Below are 16,850 nucleotides of genomic sequence, written 5' to 3'. Positions count from 1 at the left end.
TTCTTGAAATTTGTCTGTACATACGAAATGATTTCAAAGTGACACAGATTTAAAATGCACCATAAGACTGAACTGAATCTGTTCGCTTGGCTGCATTTGAACAGGAGGGATTGGAATCTTCTCTCCTGGGGACAGAGGGCTGTGGTCATCTCACCTCTGGGAGCATTCCAAGATGGGAGGTCAATCTATCTACTCCATCCAACTTTGACAGATGAGGACTCTCAGGGATGCCTGGTATGAAGCCCCTTAGTCAACAGTGCTGTGTGTTGAGAGGGAAGTATTTGAGTCCCTGCCACAAAATTCATTTTCTAGAACACTGATCATAGCTATTGCTCTTGCCTCTAAATTCCAAATTCCAGCTCCAACATTGCCACTGTCACATAGCTCCACTCTACCAAGTCCCCTGAGATAGATCATTCCAGAGTCCGCGGCTTCCATGTGTTTTACATGGTGGCAACAATAAATCCCTTTAGCCACTAACTCTTACAAAGAGAGTCAAGCACACCAAGGAAGTCAGCTAAAGCCACCACATGAATCAGCTCCTGTCTCCACAGAGTCACCAGAACACAGGCCCCCAACCCGCGTGCCCACATGTAGGTGACTCCAGCCTACCAAAGGCTGAAAGAAGGGACCCCAAAATAGACCTTTAAGCACTCCACCATCTTTTGTGGCAGCACAGCCTGCTGTTTCATTTCAGTCTCTTACTGGGAAGCCTTCTGAGTCAGCGCTCTATTTGGAGCACAAAGTCAAGATTTCTGTGGCTTCGGCCAGAGACAGTCACACGGAAGGGCTGCTGAGCTGGCTCGCTGACTCAGGCCCCGACAGCCCCTGGTTCTCCGGAGGGATGGGAACAGGTTCACCCAGAATAGCGTTTTTATGGCTTCTCTCCCCTTTTCCCACCACATCCACTTAGCATGCCTCTAGAGAGAATATAAAACTGGATACATGCCAAGAAAGTGGACACAGTCCACACATATTAATAACTTCACTCTATTAATAGCTTGCCACGGTCAACCGTCTCCCTGGGGAGAACTTAGTGTCTCTCCTTGTGAGTATCTGTTGGTTCTTTATTTGTGCTTTTTTGCACCCCCTGGACTTGTTCCAGAAACAGCAGGGTAATTGACATGTGAGGTAATGGAGTCACAGCCAGTAACAGCTCTCATCTAGGATAGCAGATCTGACCCAGCAGATACCCCTCGGCTACTGAGTTCCCATCAGGAGAGGCTCTGCGTGTGCCCTCAAGACCAGTCTATGTGGTATTGCATCCCAGTTTATCAGCTGAGTAAATAGAACCCCAAAGAAGTTGAATAGCAAGCCCAAAGATCCATGGATAATACAAGATGGGAGCCCTTAGTCTTTCCACGGGATGATACTTTAATATCAGATAGCAGGAAACCAAGATGGCCTTCTTCATTTCCCTGTTGGGGCCCCCAATATTCTCTCACCAAATTGGTGTGTCTAGACTCTAGGAGAACGCCTTATCCTTAGCACCTCTTTCCACTTGAAGTTGCCCTTTTGTTTCATTGCTTGACGTCCTCCATAATCTTGTTGAGCCAGAAAGGATTGCATTCCGTTAATTATTCAGATCTCTCATGAAGTGTGAGCTGGAGTTCTTCCGAATGCAGCTCCTGTCTGACAGTGAGGTGGGCTGCAGTAGCCAGTAGCTCCACATCCAGTCTCGTACTGTGGTTTCTAATCTATCTTTTGGCTTTTTGTGACTTATGCATCATCTGGGCTTGTGAAAGGAGGTGTTCCCACTTCTTGGGGGACCTGAAGGTCTGCTATGTTTCTCTGGATTAAAACTATTTCTTTATAGTAGCATCAGTGGCCAAGTGCATCCCTAGAATAAAGCTTCCAGAAAGTGTCTAAGAAGACATTTTCTCCTGTAACTGACTAAGTTGGTGCCCGTTGTCCCTAGAACATTTACTTAAATCAGGCACACTGGTGGCACCCTGTAGTATCATCCACAACTCTCCACCTGAGAGTGTCCCTGTGAGCTTGACCTATTCCAGGGACAAGCCAGAAATGACAGGGATTAACCTTCAATCAATGAGCCAAAGATCCTTCTATTCCTTGCCCCCTGGTGGGGGGAGTCAGAGGGATGTTCTCACTCTCCTTTATAGGCCTCCAGTGGGGTTGAGCCAGGACTTCCCACCGCATTGGGCTCCATGCTTAGATTTTTCCACTCCAGAAACTTGTTGCAGGCTGAAGGCATCCATCAGAAGTTTCTGGAGAATACACGAGAGCCACACCAGCAATGCTAATGAATTTTCTATTTTAACAGCCTACACTGAGAGATTCAACACGGCCGTTCCAATGCTGAGCGTCTTGAAGCTCAAAAACAAAAAGGAATTTCCAATTATAAGGAGTGGAACATTTTGTCTTTTGCAGAAGAGTCAGATGTTTCCTTTTCCTTATAGAAACTCCTCCTTGGCTACCCTAGGGTGCAAGCTCCATTAAGTCATCTGAACGGTTTCCAGGATAGAGTGGTCCCACACTTGTGCTAGCATGCACTCAGGGACCCACCACACCCTGTTTTAGCAGAGTAGGCCATGGGGTAGGTGAGGGGGGGTCTCAACACCTGGGAGCATTTCAGCTTCTTCCCCTCACAGCCCTGGCACAGATGTGGGTGTTGGCACCTTGAGACCCAATGAGGTTTCCCCTGGGACTTTTGGGAAAGAGCCCTTTGCTTCTCTTCACTGGATTTACACAGAGATGACAGGTCAGGGCTTTCACAGCCACTTTGACCCCAAGAGAAGATCCTGAGAACCTATTGGAGAGAAGCTGAGCTGAGAAACAGAGACGCTAAGTCCTCAGGACACTGAGCAGTAGAACCTGCCTGTCCTCTGGACCTTCCAGCAGTTGACACATGGATTTTTCTTCCTGCTTAATCAAATTTTAGACCAGTTAACTTTCCCTCACAGAAATGCAATGGATAGGGAGAAGTTTCATAAACTTTCATTTGTGCCATGACTCAAGTTTCTTTTCCCTTTCCTCTGTGGTCCAGAATGGCCCCAGGGCAGTGTGTCTCTCAGCTGCCCCTCAGTTTATTTGTATATGACATCCACCTTTGGAGTCCTCTTGGTCTGTAGGAATGTACGGATCCCTCCATAAAGGGATGACTAAATTGACAAGGAATATAAGGAATTTGTTTTTGAGATGCTTAAGGGTCTAATTCTGACATTCTAAGGCTTTATCCCAAAAGTTAAGATTTCATTAACACATAAGTAAGTTCAAAAAGCACTTGCAAATGTTAAACTTTGACTCAAAGAACAAAACATGATCAGTTTGACACATTGGGACTAATGTTTTGAAAAAGGGAGGAAAACATAATCTATTGGAAGAAACAAATTCAAGTACATAAAATAAACATTTATTCAGTGGTCTTTTGAAAGTCTTAGACACGGTCTCAAGCCTTAGTGGAGAACTACTCCTATGACCGCATGTAAAAACAATCCTTTCGTTTCTCTCTGAATTTTATTATGAAATACTGCATCTACAGAAAAGTTGCAAAAGTAATCCAATGAACATCTACATATCCTTTACCAGATTCATCTGCTTTACCATATTTGCACAATGTATATTTACATGTCATACAATATGCATACTTTTTTGAGGAACCATCTCAAAGTTAACTATAGGCATCATGACATTCCACCTTTGGACATTTTAGCATTTATCTCCTAAAAAAAAATAGTACACTCAACACAGTCAGGAAAAATTAACATTAATATAGTACTATTGATGAGATATAGGGTCCACATTCATATTTTCCTTTTATCTTTCACAACTGGCTTTTATTTCTTTTGATCCAGGATCCAACTGAGTTATTGGGCATTGCGTTTACTAACAGCTTACTTTTGAGCTTCACGCCACAGTCTTTCTTTTAGTTCTTAATGAAATAACTTGGGTTATCATAAAACCATATGTGTTGATTGATGTATTGTTTTCTGTTAATTCCCATCAATAACTTATTGAGAGAAGTAACTGAAGAAGTCACACAGGTTCAGGTTGTTTTTTTTTTTAAATAACTTTTATAACCCAAAATAACCTGTTGATTTTATGCTTACAAATAGCATTTGTCCTGTGGTATTGCACATTATTCCAGGAAGAAAATCTAAAGAACAGGAAGGGGCTTAATGGCAGATGGTGTTGATACTGCTGACTCCGGTGGTGAGGAGGAGGAAGAGAATGTTAAGTTAGGTTGGCTGAATAAGTTTTGTTGCCTGAAGATGGATGTATTTGTGCTCTTTTGTCTTAAGAGTGTTTTGCAATAGGTAGATGCCTCATAATACCTCTGGGGGGTACAAGCCCCCTGCTCCAAGGCCATCACCTTAATCTCATTACCACTGTACTGCACCACCATGCTAAATATCCCAGTCATTGACCATCACATTCGACCTGAATGCAGCCCTACCAACATTCTGCAGTGAGGGGAATGTTCTAGATATGCATTGTTCAGTACCTGTGGCTATAAGGACTTGCTAGTATGGCTAGTGTGACAGAGGAACACAATTTCTTAATTTATTTCATTTTAAGTACTTGAAAAAGCTACACATGACTGGAGTCAATCATTCGGAAGAGTATGTCTCTAGGTCATGACTGCAGAAACTATATGTCCCCTCAGATTCACCAGCCATCACTTCTCACAGACTTTACATTATTTAGAAGTCACCATCAGGTAAGAAGCACCTCAGGAAATAATTCAGAAGTGGTCATTTATGTTAGTCAGCTTTCCATGACTGTAACAAAATACCTGAGATAAACAACTTACAAGGAGGGACAGGCTTATTTTGGCTCACAGTTTTAGAGGTTTCAGTCCATGGTCATTTGGCACAGTTGTTTTGGGCCTCCAGTGTGGAGTATATCATGGTAGGAGTACTTGACAGAAAAGACCTGTTCACCTCCTGGTGACTGGGAAACAAAAAGGGGATAGGGGTCATGGGGGTGTGTGGGGGGCTGGATCCCAATATCCCTTTCGAGGGCACACCCCTTGATTAATTACCTAACTTCCTTCCACTAGGCTCCACCTCTTAAAGGTCCCACCACCTCCCATAGCACCATAGGGTGTCAACCAAACCTTCAACACACGGGCCTCTGGGAAACATTTCTGATCCAAACTAGAGCACCACCTTATTTAAATTTCACAAACCCTCCCTCTCTCAGCCCAGTCTACCAGAACTCCCTGCTCTCCTTCACTGCCTTACTTCCACAGCACTCACCATCACTTGGCATATTATATAACCTGTTTAACTGCTTGCTGTCTGTCTCCATCCTCAGTTACGTAGGCTAACGTCTGCCTTTGGAAGAAGGTGGCAGAGGGATGTCGATCCTGGGATCTCCTACTTCTCACCTTGCATCCATGAAAGTGGTCAGAGTCCAAATGCTGATGCTCGTGTTGAACCTTAATAAAAATAAATAAAGCTGGGAGGTGGTGAAGGAGGGGATGTCACACATGGGTGCCAGGTGACAAGAACTAGCACCAAAGACTCAGCCAGAACCAACACCGTGCTCAATGGCCACCACAGGCCGTCTTGTTACCTACACAGGAAAGACTTCGGCAAGGATGTTCGCCCCAAACTGCCTGTCCGACTCAGACGGATGCCACCTTTATTATTGACCCTTGTAACCAAAGGTTATTCTTTCAAACACGACTTATGAAATACTCCTCATTTTGTATTTTAAAGCCGCTGTCTTCAATTGCCTCCTGAGTAGGCATATAATTTACTGTGGTGCTTTGACCTTCATTCCCCATTAAAATCATCATCTTTGCAGACCCTCTCAGTCACTGATTAGGTGACACACCTCACACCCATCAGAAATGTTCATGCACCCTGGTGGCAGCTGACAGCAGGGAGGTGGGAAAGTCCAGTAGAGGTGGACAGGGTCTGAATGGATCTGAACACTTTACCACGTAGTTGGTTAAGTAACATAAAAATAATGGCGCGGCTGGCTGGCTGAGTACTAAAATGTAGAAATAATGTGTGTCAAGAGTCTGACATGATGCCCACGGCAGGGCGATGGCCCAGAGCACGCAGACTCACAGATCCCATAGGGCAGGCGGGCGTCTCAAGGTGTTCTTAATGATGTGTTCTTAGAAGAGAGCAAGCAAAGTGCTTTACCGGGGAAGCAAGAAGAATGGCACCGTACCTCTAGACCTGTGGGCGCTCATGGACTGTGATAACGCCTTTAGGAGGCCTAGTACCTCCTGAAAACCCGAGGCCCAGAGAAAGCCTTGCAGATGTCAAGGCTGTGGCTGGCCGCGAACTCACAGAACGCAGTCTGCTTCCAGAGTCTAGGTCCCGGTGTTGTGGCACGGGCTGGGCTGAAGACCGAACCCCGGGAGGTCCAACAATGCAGCGGGAACGGAAGCCTCTTGTCATTCACTCGGACCAGCCTCCCTCCACACAAGCCTCCACCTCGGGGGCAAACTGGAGCTGGGCGAGGCGGGCGGCTGCTCCCTGCTGCAGGCAGCTGGACGCTCACATGGAGAGCAGGGTGTCTTCCGTTAGGGGCCTTGGAAGTCTTTACCTCACCTCAGGTACTTTGACCTTAGCTCAAGGAACTCATGGGCGGCTCATTCCCACCCTTGGAAACTAGGATTTCAAGGTCAGGGGCTGCAAGAGTCTCTTCTTTGCATCTGCCATGTGTGTTCAGTGCCCAGGGTTGGGGTTATTTTTAGCCAGGAACATCACCCCACAATGCGGTGACTCCAGAGATGGCCACTCAGGCAACCCTCCTGCAGACAGCTGAGTAATGCAGGCAGCAAGCCCCACAGCTCCAAGGAGGGGGAGGGGAGGACAGAGAAGCCAGCTCCAGGGACCGCCTGCTGCTGACATCTGGTTCCTGAGGCTTACAGACTCCAGCTGGGGATCCAAGGAGCAGGGTATCCCCTGGTCTTCCTGTGCTCTCCAGCCTGGCTGACTTGGAACAGGGCGAATGCTAAACTGGCTCTCCAGATTCTATTTTTGTCCTGCTGGTGCCGGGCCCAGGCTGGACATTACAGCACATCCTGGCAGGCTGATGGTGGACTGGCCAGGAAACAGAGGTCAGGGTGGATAGAGGGAGAGCCAAGCAGCAGAGACCGCTGCTTTCTAACTGCTGCAGCCACCAGGAAGCTCTCCGCCGGGACCTCACGTGGCCTCGGCAGAGCCCGTAACCAGGGAGAGGATCCAACAGGTGGGAAATCCCTTTTGAAGGACAGAGGAAAGGAAGACAGCAGGAACTTGGGCTTGAAACCCTGGACACAGGTCTTCTAGCTCATGCTTCATGACCCTGGTGTGGACACTCAGTCTATGGTTGCTGTGATTTGGATGTAGTTTGAGCATATCTTCCAAGGGCTCACGTGTTGAAATGTCATCCCCAGTGTAAGGAATTAAAAGGATGGAAACTGTGTCTGACTCTGTTTTTTAGAGGGAAGATCTTTGGGAGCTGATTAGGAATAGGTAAGGTCATTGGGATAGAATCCCATGTTAAAAGATGGAAAAGTGATGGTACACACACACACACACACACACGCACACACACATACTCCCTGTCTCACCATGAGATACCCTGCACCACCTCAAGACTCTGCCAGTAACAAAGTTATTACCACATTTGGGCCCTTAAACCTCCAGCACTGTGAGCTAAATAAATTTTTCTTTTTTATACTGTTACCCAGCCTCAGGTATTTCATTACAGTAAACAAAGCAGACTAACACACGGTCTTATCTGTGTAGATCCATATTTTGTTGTCTACATGTAACCCTTCAGGGTGATGATGCATCTCTATTAACCTAAATACATGTGCAGAAGTTCTTTAGCCCACTCAAAAGTCCAACTCATTCATCTTTTAAAAAATTAAACTACAAAGTAATCTGTGCTCTCAGTAAAATCACCACCACCACCACCACCATCACCATCCTCACCGTTGACATCCAGCCTTTTCTTTGGTACATCAAGCTGCCACCTCCCAAAACTAATAGCATGCCTTTCCCCCTACTCATATAACTAGAGGCAAATATACAATCACAAATAATGTTTTATAACATAAGTTAATAAGTTCACCTTTTGTGAGTTAATAAGTTCATGTTTATAAGTTCATTGGGTGTGGTGACATATCCCTGAAATCCAAGTGGCTCAGGAGGCTGAGGCAGGAGGATTGGGAGTTCAAAGTCAGCCTCAGGAACTTAGCGAGGCCCTAAGTAACTCAGTGAGACCCTGTCTATAAATAAAATACCAAAAAAAAAAAAAGGGGGGGGGCAGGGGATGTGGCTCAGTGGTCAAGTGCTCCTGAGTTCATTCCCAGTACCAAAAAATAAACATGAAGAAAGACATTTTGCAGTTTCTGGTCAGGTCCCAAAGTGTGGTGGTAGACATCCTCAGATACTAGTACTTCTATTTTTATGAGGTGGATTCTGATGCGTAGGATTGCAAGGCCAAAGGGTACGCTTATTTTTAACTTTTTAGTAGATAGTGCCAGATTGCTTTCCAAATAGTTGCAGTCATCTTATTCCCATGAGCAACATATGCAAGGACCTTTCCCCAACACTAGTATGTGTCTATTTTCCTCAATTTTTAAACAGATATATTGAATGAAATTAGTATTTTACTGTTACTTGAACTTGCATTCTTCTGGTTAATAGCCAAATTAATCATATAATCATAGTCATTATCATTAGTATTTTCTTTCTTTATAATTATATTCTCTAATTTGCATTGAGATGAAAAAATCCTTTTCTTATTAAACTCCAAATATTTTTGTGATATAGGCGTCAACTCTTCATTTGTTAAGTGTATTTCTTTGTTGATCATTTGTACTTTGACTTTGCTTATGTTTTTGGCATAAAATTTTAAACATAAATATCAGAGGTAGAATGCTCCTGGGTTCATCCCCAGTATATAAAAATAAGCAAACAAACAAGTCATGGTGTAAGTGTAAACCTATTTACATGAAATGAGGTTTAAAAGGGTCTATTTTAGAAAAAGCAGTAATGAAATTCATTTAGAAAAATGAAAGGCTCAGAATAGCCAAAGCAATCCTTAGTGAGAAAGGAGAAGTAGGAGGCATCATAATACCAGACTTTAAATTATACTACAGAGCCATCATAACAAATACAGCATGGTATTGTCACCAAAACAGACATGAAGACCAATGGCACAGAATAGAAGACACAGAGACAAACCCCCATAAATACAGTTATCTCCTATTAGACAAAGGTGCCAAAAATATACTTTTTAAAAAATATAGCCTCTTCAACAAGTGCTGCTGGAAAAACTGGAGATCCATATGTAGTAAATGAAAATGAATCTCCATCTCTCACCCTGCACAAAACACAACTCAAAGTGGATCAAAGACCTAGGAGTGAGACCAGAAACTCTGCACCTGCTAGAAGAAGATGTAGGCTCAATACTCCAACATGTCAGCTCAGGAAGTGACTTCCTCAACAAGACTCCTAAAGCACAAGAAGTTAAATGAAAAATCAGTAAATGGGATGGCATTGAACTAAAAATCTTCTTGACTGCAAAAGGAACGATAAAGAATGTGAAGAGAGAGCCTACAGGATGGGAGAAAATCTTTGCCACCTACAGATAGAGCATCGATCTTTAGGATATATAAATAACTCAAAAAGCTCCACACACAATAATAATAATAATAATAATAATAATAATAATAATAATAATAATTCAATCAATAAACAGGCAAAGGAACTAAACAGACACTTTACAGAAGAAGTATGAAAGGGTAACAGATATATGAAAAAATGTTCAACATTTCTAGCAATTAGAGAAATGCAAATAAAAGCTACACTGAGATTTTATCTCACTCTAGCCAGAATGACAATTATCAAGAGTACAAGTAACATAAATATTAGCAAGGATGTGGGGAAAGGGGTATACTCATACACTGTTGGTGGGACTGCAAATTGGAGCAAACACTCTGGAAGGTAGAATGGAGATTCCTCTAAAGCTAGGAATGGAACCATCATATGACCCAGCTATCCCACTCCTTGGTATATACCTGAGGGACTTAAAATCAGTACACTACAGGGACACAAGCCACATCAGTGTTTATAGTAACTCAGCTCACAATTGCTAAGCTAAGAGCCAACCTAGGTTCCTTTCAACAGATGAATGGATAAAGAAACTGTGGTATACGACATAGTGGAACATTACTCAGCCATATAAAAGAATGAGTTTATGACATTTACTGATAAATGGATGGAACTGGAGACTATCGTGCTAAGCAAAATAATCCCTTCCTCCCAAACCAATGGTTGAATGTTTTCTCTGATATATAGAAACTAACCCACAGTAAGGAGGGTTGGAGGGGAAGAGTAGAAGTTCAACGGATTAGACAAAGGGGAATGAAGGGAAGGGAGAAGGGACGGGAAAAGGAAAGACACTAGAACGAGCCTGATGTAACTTCCCTGTATACACATATGGACACCCCACCAGAATGGGGCCCGAATTAGCATAAGATAGATTCCATGCTTGTATAATTATATCAAAATGGACTCTGCAGTCATGTATAGCTAAAGGTATCCATTTTTATGTAAAAAATAAGATTAGCCCATAGTAGGTATCTTATGACACTATAAGCCATAGGAAACAGTTGGAATAGAGTAAAACAAATCATACAGTTTATGCTTGTGGAATCAAACGTACTTTCCCTTTATTTTTATTTATGTACATATGTTTTGTTCCCAAAATGACCTCAAAATAATCCAGCAATGAAACCCCCCCCCAAGATCTATAAGAATTCACACACAAAATTTGTTCTCCTTTGATGGTAAGAGTGGGTAAGATTATTGGTGGTGGAAGGGGACTTGCAATGTTAACTCTCACATCTAGTATCATTTAACTTTTCTCAGCCCATGTTATTTCTGAACTATTTAAAGCCGAGAAATTAAAAATAAATGGAATGTGGATGTGAGGAAATAATCCAATGACACACGTTGATGTAAAAATGAACCTTTTAAAGGAGCCCTTTCCCCAAATGGCTGTCAGCCTGCCCATCTTTCCCGTGGGTGACTGGTTATATTATCTTGTCTGTATCCTTTCACATCCTTTGAAGGTGTGTTACACCTGAGTGAGCCTATTTACACATCTCTGCCTGTTCCACAACAAAAAGGCTAATGTCCCACATCAGCTCATCCAAAGTGGATTTTTTAGAAACTCCAGTCATTTTGGAACTTAGCTCATGTGGCCCTCTCAGACCATAGATTACAGGTCCATCAGAATATTCACGCTTGTGCTGTTGGGTTCATCACTGTCTTTGACTCCTCTCGTGAGATTTGCACACTATCTTGCTTATTGTAAATTTAATATCTGATAAGCCACGTTCTCCTTCTTGTGCTTTTTCAAAATCTTCCCACGTGTTTAATTTTTTAAAGAAATAAAGAAGCTGGGCACAGTGGAGCATGCTTGTAGTCCCAGCTACTTAGAAGGCTGAGGCAGGGGGATTTCTTGAACCAGGCAACACAGCAAGATTCCGTCTCTTATAAGTAAGTAAACAATTAAAGGTTTGCTTTCTGTGACTTCCTGACATTGTTTCCTTTTCCCATTTAAAAAAATAAAAATACAAATAAATGAAAGGGAGACCTGTAAATATGCTTAGGCTCGCATTTACTTGTGTGTGTGTGTGTGTTCAGGAAACATTCATAATTTTATTTACCTAGATCCTGAACATTTTTGTTAGTTTTATCTCTGCCTGTTTTGGGGGTTTGTTTCTTTTTTTAACCTTGAAATTTTTTCCCCAGTACATTTCATAGTTAATTATTAGAAAACTATTGACTTTTGTATTATATGTGGCTATCCTGCTATCAGGTGCTCCTTTCAGATTTTCTTAGCAGGAATTTATGGCCAGTGGACGTCTAAGATTGTCCCCCTGATCCCTTCTCTGGTGTTAGTCTCATGTTACACAACAAAGGGGATTTTGCAGAGGTGATTAAGTTTGCTAATCAGTTAACCTTAAGATAGGGAGGTAAACGGGGTGGACCCAACCGGGCCATGTGAGCCCTCTAAAAGCAGAGTTTTCTCTGACTGCCAAGAAAAGAGGAATTCAGAGATTCAGGGCTTCAGAGGGGGTTCAGGGTGAGAGAGAATGACACCCATCAAGAAATCAGCAAGTTCAACCCTCTAGCCACAGGAGCTGAGTTCTGCCAATATCATGCGTGAGATTGGTCAGGAATTTTCCTGATAAGAAATTCAGATAAAACTTCAGTCCAGCTCACACCTTGACTGCAGCCTCCTAAAACGTAAGCAGGGAACCCAGTGAAACCCATCAGACTCTGGCCTACAGAACTGTGAGAAGATAAATAGATGCTGTTTTAAAACACCAAGTTTGGAGTAATTTGTCATGCATCAAAAGAAAGCAAGAGTCATGTCATTTATCACAAGTGAGAAGTTGCTCTTCCCTTTGCAATTGTGGAAACTTGTAATATATGTATTTTTTCTAAGTCCATCGTAGCATCTAGGACCTCAAGAAGAAGATGAACACAGAGAACCGGAGTGAGAGCCCTGATTATGGCAGGAAGGTCTGGTGTTATTATTTACAACGGAAATCTTTATCCATTTCCACCCTCAGTTCTGGAAGCTGGGGTTTGGAAGATGCAACAGCACTATGTTTACTTTGGACACAGATTCCAAGGACATGAGGCTTTGTGGAGAACTTTGCTCCAGCCCTGCAAGGCATTCCTGCCTAGCTGGCACTGTAGCCCTGACTTCAAAAGTCCACCCCCCTGTTTTATCAAGCCAGCTCATTGTTATCCTGATAAGCCTAGTGATCCCCTGGGCAGGGCCTATTGCTGCATCTCTCTTGCTGCAGAGGGAGTTCCTCGATCAGGAGCAATGCTCTGTGGAATATCACAAAGCAGGTAGGTCATTCTGGAAGTCTCTGGACAGCAGTTTTGGCAGAAGCATTATGTGCAGGGCAGGCATGTCTGCATCCAGAGTGTCTATTCCAAAAGGACAAGATCCTTTCCCTGATGGAAGTGGCCCGTTGAAATCAACCCATCACCAAGTAGCTGGATGATCACCTGGAGGATTAGCGCCATATCTGGGTCTCAGAGCTGGTGTCTGTTGCTGGAAGATCAAGTCTTCAGAGATGGCTGTAGCCAGGTCAGCCTTCATGAGTGGCAGTCATGTCACTTAGCTTATGCACAATTTCTACCCCTACCACATGGCTATTTTGATCGTGGGTAGCAGGGGAAAGAGGCCGACTGGTAGCCACAGAATATGTCATACTATCCACTTGATTATTAAAGTCCTCTTCTGCTGAGGTCATCATGGGTGAGCATTCACATGGGACACAAAGATCCTCACTCTTTGCCCATTCTGAGAAGACCATCCACATAGTTTTCCCTAGACTTTATTCTCACCAGTTTTCCAACAATGTTCCTTTCAAATACTTGACCATCCAACAAAACCAGTGGTTATAGCTCATAAATCACTGTGTAGTCCTGTGTCTGGTCAGTTCCCTTCTTAAGCAAGATGAACAAGTAGGTTCTTTGCTCAAAATTCTGTCCCTTCACGGTGTCTAAGAAAGAAGCTGTAAGGCAGCCGCTCTTCATATTTCTAGGTGGTCAGCAGGCCAGGCCTGAGTCTTTTCTTTCTCTGCCACATGGCTCTAGGAGATGCCCAGGGAAACCACAGGAGCAGGCTGGGGGAGAGAGGGCACTCTAACATGAGCACCTTGTAGCAAGGCTGGGATTCAGTTTGCACTGTCATCTAGCCACTTGTAGGTTGAGAGTCGGGGTTTGGTTTTCGGCAACCTCAGCTTTGTGGGTACTGGAATGTTATTCAACAATAAAAAGAAATGAGACGGCAAGTCGTGAATTTCCTAAGTAAAAGAATCCAGTGTGAAAAGTGCATGATTTCAAATATATGGCAGTCTGGAGAAGGAAAACCTGGGGAAGCAGGAGAAGGGATAGGTGAAGCATGGGACTTTTAGGGCAATGAAACTACTCTGTGATCGTGGATACATTTGTCAAGACCCAGAGTGAGCCTACCGTACACTATGGGCTTTAGTTCCATTGACACTAATGACTCTAATAACACTACTGCAAGATATTAATAGAAAAATGGTGGGGTTGAGGGAAAGAAGTTAGAGGATTTATGGGAACTTTCTGTACTCTCTATTCAATCAAACTGCTCTAAAAAATAAAGTCTATTAAATTTTTTAAAATTCCCATCAATTTTAGAGGTCTGCTGTCAGCATCAAGCCAGTACCAGAGACCCCCTGCAGATGGTTTACCCTGATGACACTCTGCATCTTTCCATCTTGGAGCTTGGTTCAGCTGCTGCAAGGTTCTCATCCTGTGTGCAGGGCCAGCTGACAGTACCACGCAGGTAGCACCCACAGGGGTAACCCTAACCAGTAAGGAGAGGGAATCAGGGATCAACACCCTGGCTCTCCCATCCCTGGTGGGACTCCTCTGAGGTGTATCCTGCAGTCTGCCAGATAGTGCCAGTGGGACTGAGCCCCAGTGACCCACAGCAGTAACTACTCCCTAACATACCTTGCAACTTCTAGCTCCTCACTGTGCTTACTGGGTTCCCAAATTTGCCACAGGCTGGCTTTAGGGAAAACCCAAACCAAGGCAGGGTCAGATTGGAGATAGATGCTAGTAGCTTTGCTTCAGAATTTCTGCAAAATGTTCACATGCAGGCGGAGGAAGGAGAGAAAAACGGTGTCTAGGTATCACAGTACTTCCAGTTGAGTTACAACCCAGCAGAGCACAGTGCTTACACCCCCAGTCAACTCAAGGATACACATAGGTCACCCAGGCATATGGGCAACAGAGCTATGGCTCTCATGGACAGCTACTGATGTCAGCCATACCCAGGCTCAGTCCACTGACACTTAAGGGCAGTTCGCATATCAACTTCTTATGGACAGCTTCCCACTGGTTACACTACGCCAACTGCCCGCCCGCCCCAGGCAGGCAGTCAGCCAGCCCAGGGGTACAGCACAGATGCTTATGACCTTACCGCAGCCACAGTCACCACCACTCAGGCCTCCTATGCAACTCGGTCTGCATATGGCACTCAGCCTGCTCACCTGGCCTCTCTAACAGGCAACCACCACACCTACGAGACTGCAGGATGGTAACAAGCACTTGGAGACCAGTCAACCTCAGTCTAGCACAGGGGGTTATAACCAGCTCAAGGATAAGACAAAGTAACTACGGTTATCTCCAGGTTCCTGGGAGCTTCCCCATGCAACCAGACCCTGCACCTCCATCCTATCGTCTACACAGCCAACCAGCTATGATCAGAGGAGTACTCGCAGCAGAGCATACGAGCACTGAGCAGCTATGGACGGCAGAGTGGCTCTGGTCAATGGGTACAGCTTCCTACTAATTATCCCCCATGCCCACTGGATCCCACAACCTGGCTCCAAGTCAGTACCTCCAACAGGGCAGCAGCTATGGGCAGAGGAGTTCATTCCCACGGGACCTCCCAGTAGTTTGGGTATTTATGAGCAGGAGTCTGGAAGGTTTTCCTGCTCCGGAGAGAACTGGGACATGAATGGCCCCAGTAACAGGGACAGGGGAAGTGTGGACTTGATCATGGAGGCATGAGCTCAGGTGGGTGGGAGAAGGATGCAGTGGAATGAGAAGGCTTCAGGAAGCCTAGTGGACCCCTGGGTGAAGGACTGGATCTTGATGATGACCCTCCCTACCATGCAGTTTTGGTGCAAGGATCAAATGACAGCGTGACTCTCCACCACGATGTGGCAGACTTCTTTAAGCTGCGTGGAGTTGTTAAGAAGAACAAGAGAACTGGGCAGCCCATGATCCACATCCACAAGGAATTGGGTTTTCCTGGACGAGGAAACAGGAGAACCCAAAGGCCATGCCACAGTGTCCTATGAAGACCCAAAGACCATGCGATGGTTTAGTGGAGAAGACTTTCCAGGGAGGACACTGAGAGTCTCACTTGCTCAGAAGAAGCCTCTGATGAACCACATGAAAAGTGGCATGCCGCCCCGTGACGACAGATGGATGCCACCGTTCCAGGGAGGCTTTTGCTCAAGAGGGCCGGGGTTTCTGAGGGAGGAGGTAATGCCCAGCACCAGGCCCGAGGCTGGCAGTGTCCCAGAGGGGGTTGTGGAACCCAGAACTTCACCCTTAGAACAAATGCAACCATAGTGAGAGCCCCAAGCCTGAGGGCACCCTCAGGAAAGCAGAGAGAAATGCCGGGAGGAAGAGGGACCTCGTGGATGGTGGAGGGCCAGGTGGAATGCCCAGAGGTGGCTCTGGTGAAGACAGAGGTGGCTTCCGTGGTGGCCTTTGCATGGACCAAGGTGACTTTGGCAGAGAGAGGTGAGGTTGACAGATGGGAGGAAGAAAAGGAGGACAGGTAGGACCTGGGCAATAGATGAAGGTCAACATCATCAGGAACACGGACCAGGTCCCATTACAGTAGCGCCCACAGAGTGCCAGTGACTACCAGATTTAATTTTGAAACCAGAAAATGTTTTCAATTTATAATTCTATATTTATACTGCTGGCCACAACATTATGATCATTCCTTTTCTGCACTGTAGTTCTTTTCACTGTTTGTAAAGAAACATTAAAACAAGTCAAATCGCCTGGAATGGTGCACCTGTCATCTCAGCGGCTCAGGAGGCTGAGGCAGGAGGAACGTGAGTTCAAAGCCAGCCTCAGCAAAAGTGAGGCACTAAGCAACTCCGTGAGGCCCTGTCTGTAAATAAAATACAAAATAAGGCTGGGGATGGGGCTCAGTGGTCAAGTGCCCTGAGTTCAATTCCCCCTAAAAACGAAAACAAAAACAAATCAAATGGCAGTGTGCCTTTTTTCTTCTTCTTCTTTTAATGATGGTTGTTTAAGATCTAAAAA

At 44.7% G+C, this 16,850-nt stretch overlaps 1 pseudogene; it reads left to right on the top strand.

Moving 5' to 3' along the window:
- The first annotated feature begins 4,139 nt into the window (after positions 1–4,139).
- On the top strand, positions 4,140–16,436 carry LOC107157632 (annotated as a pseudogene).
- The last annotated feature ends 414 nt before the right edge of the window (positions 16,437–16,850 follow it).

The sequence above is a fragment of the Marmota marmota genome, unplaced genomic scaffold, assembly GCF_001458135.2.
Source record: "Marmota marmota marmota unplaced genomic scaffold, marMar, whole genome shotgun sequence".
NCBI classification, from domain to species: domain Eukaryota; kingdom Metazoa; phylum Chordata; class Mammalia; order Rodentia; family Sciuridae; genus Marmota; species Marmota marmota.
Note: the sequence above shows the minus strand (reverse complement) of the source record. Positions and strands in the feature narration are given on the sequence as shown.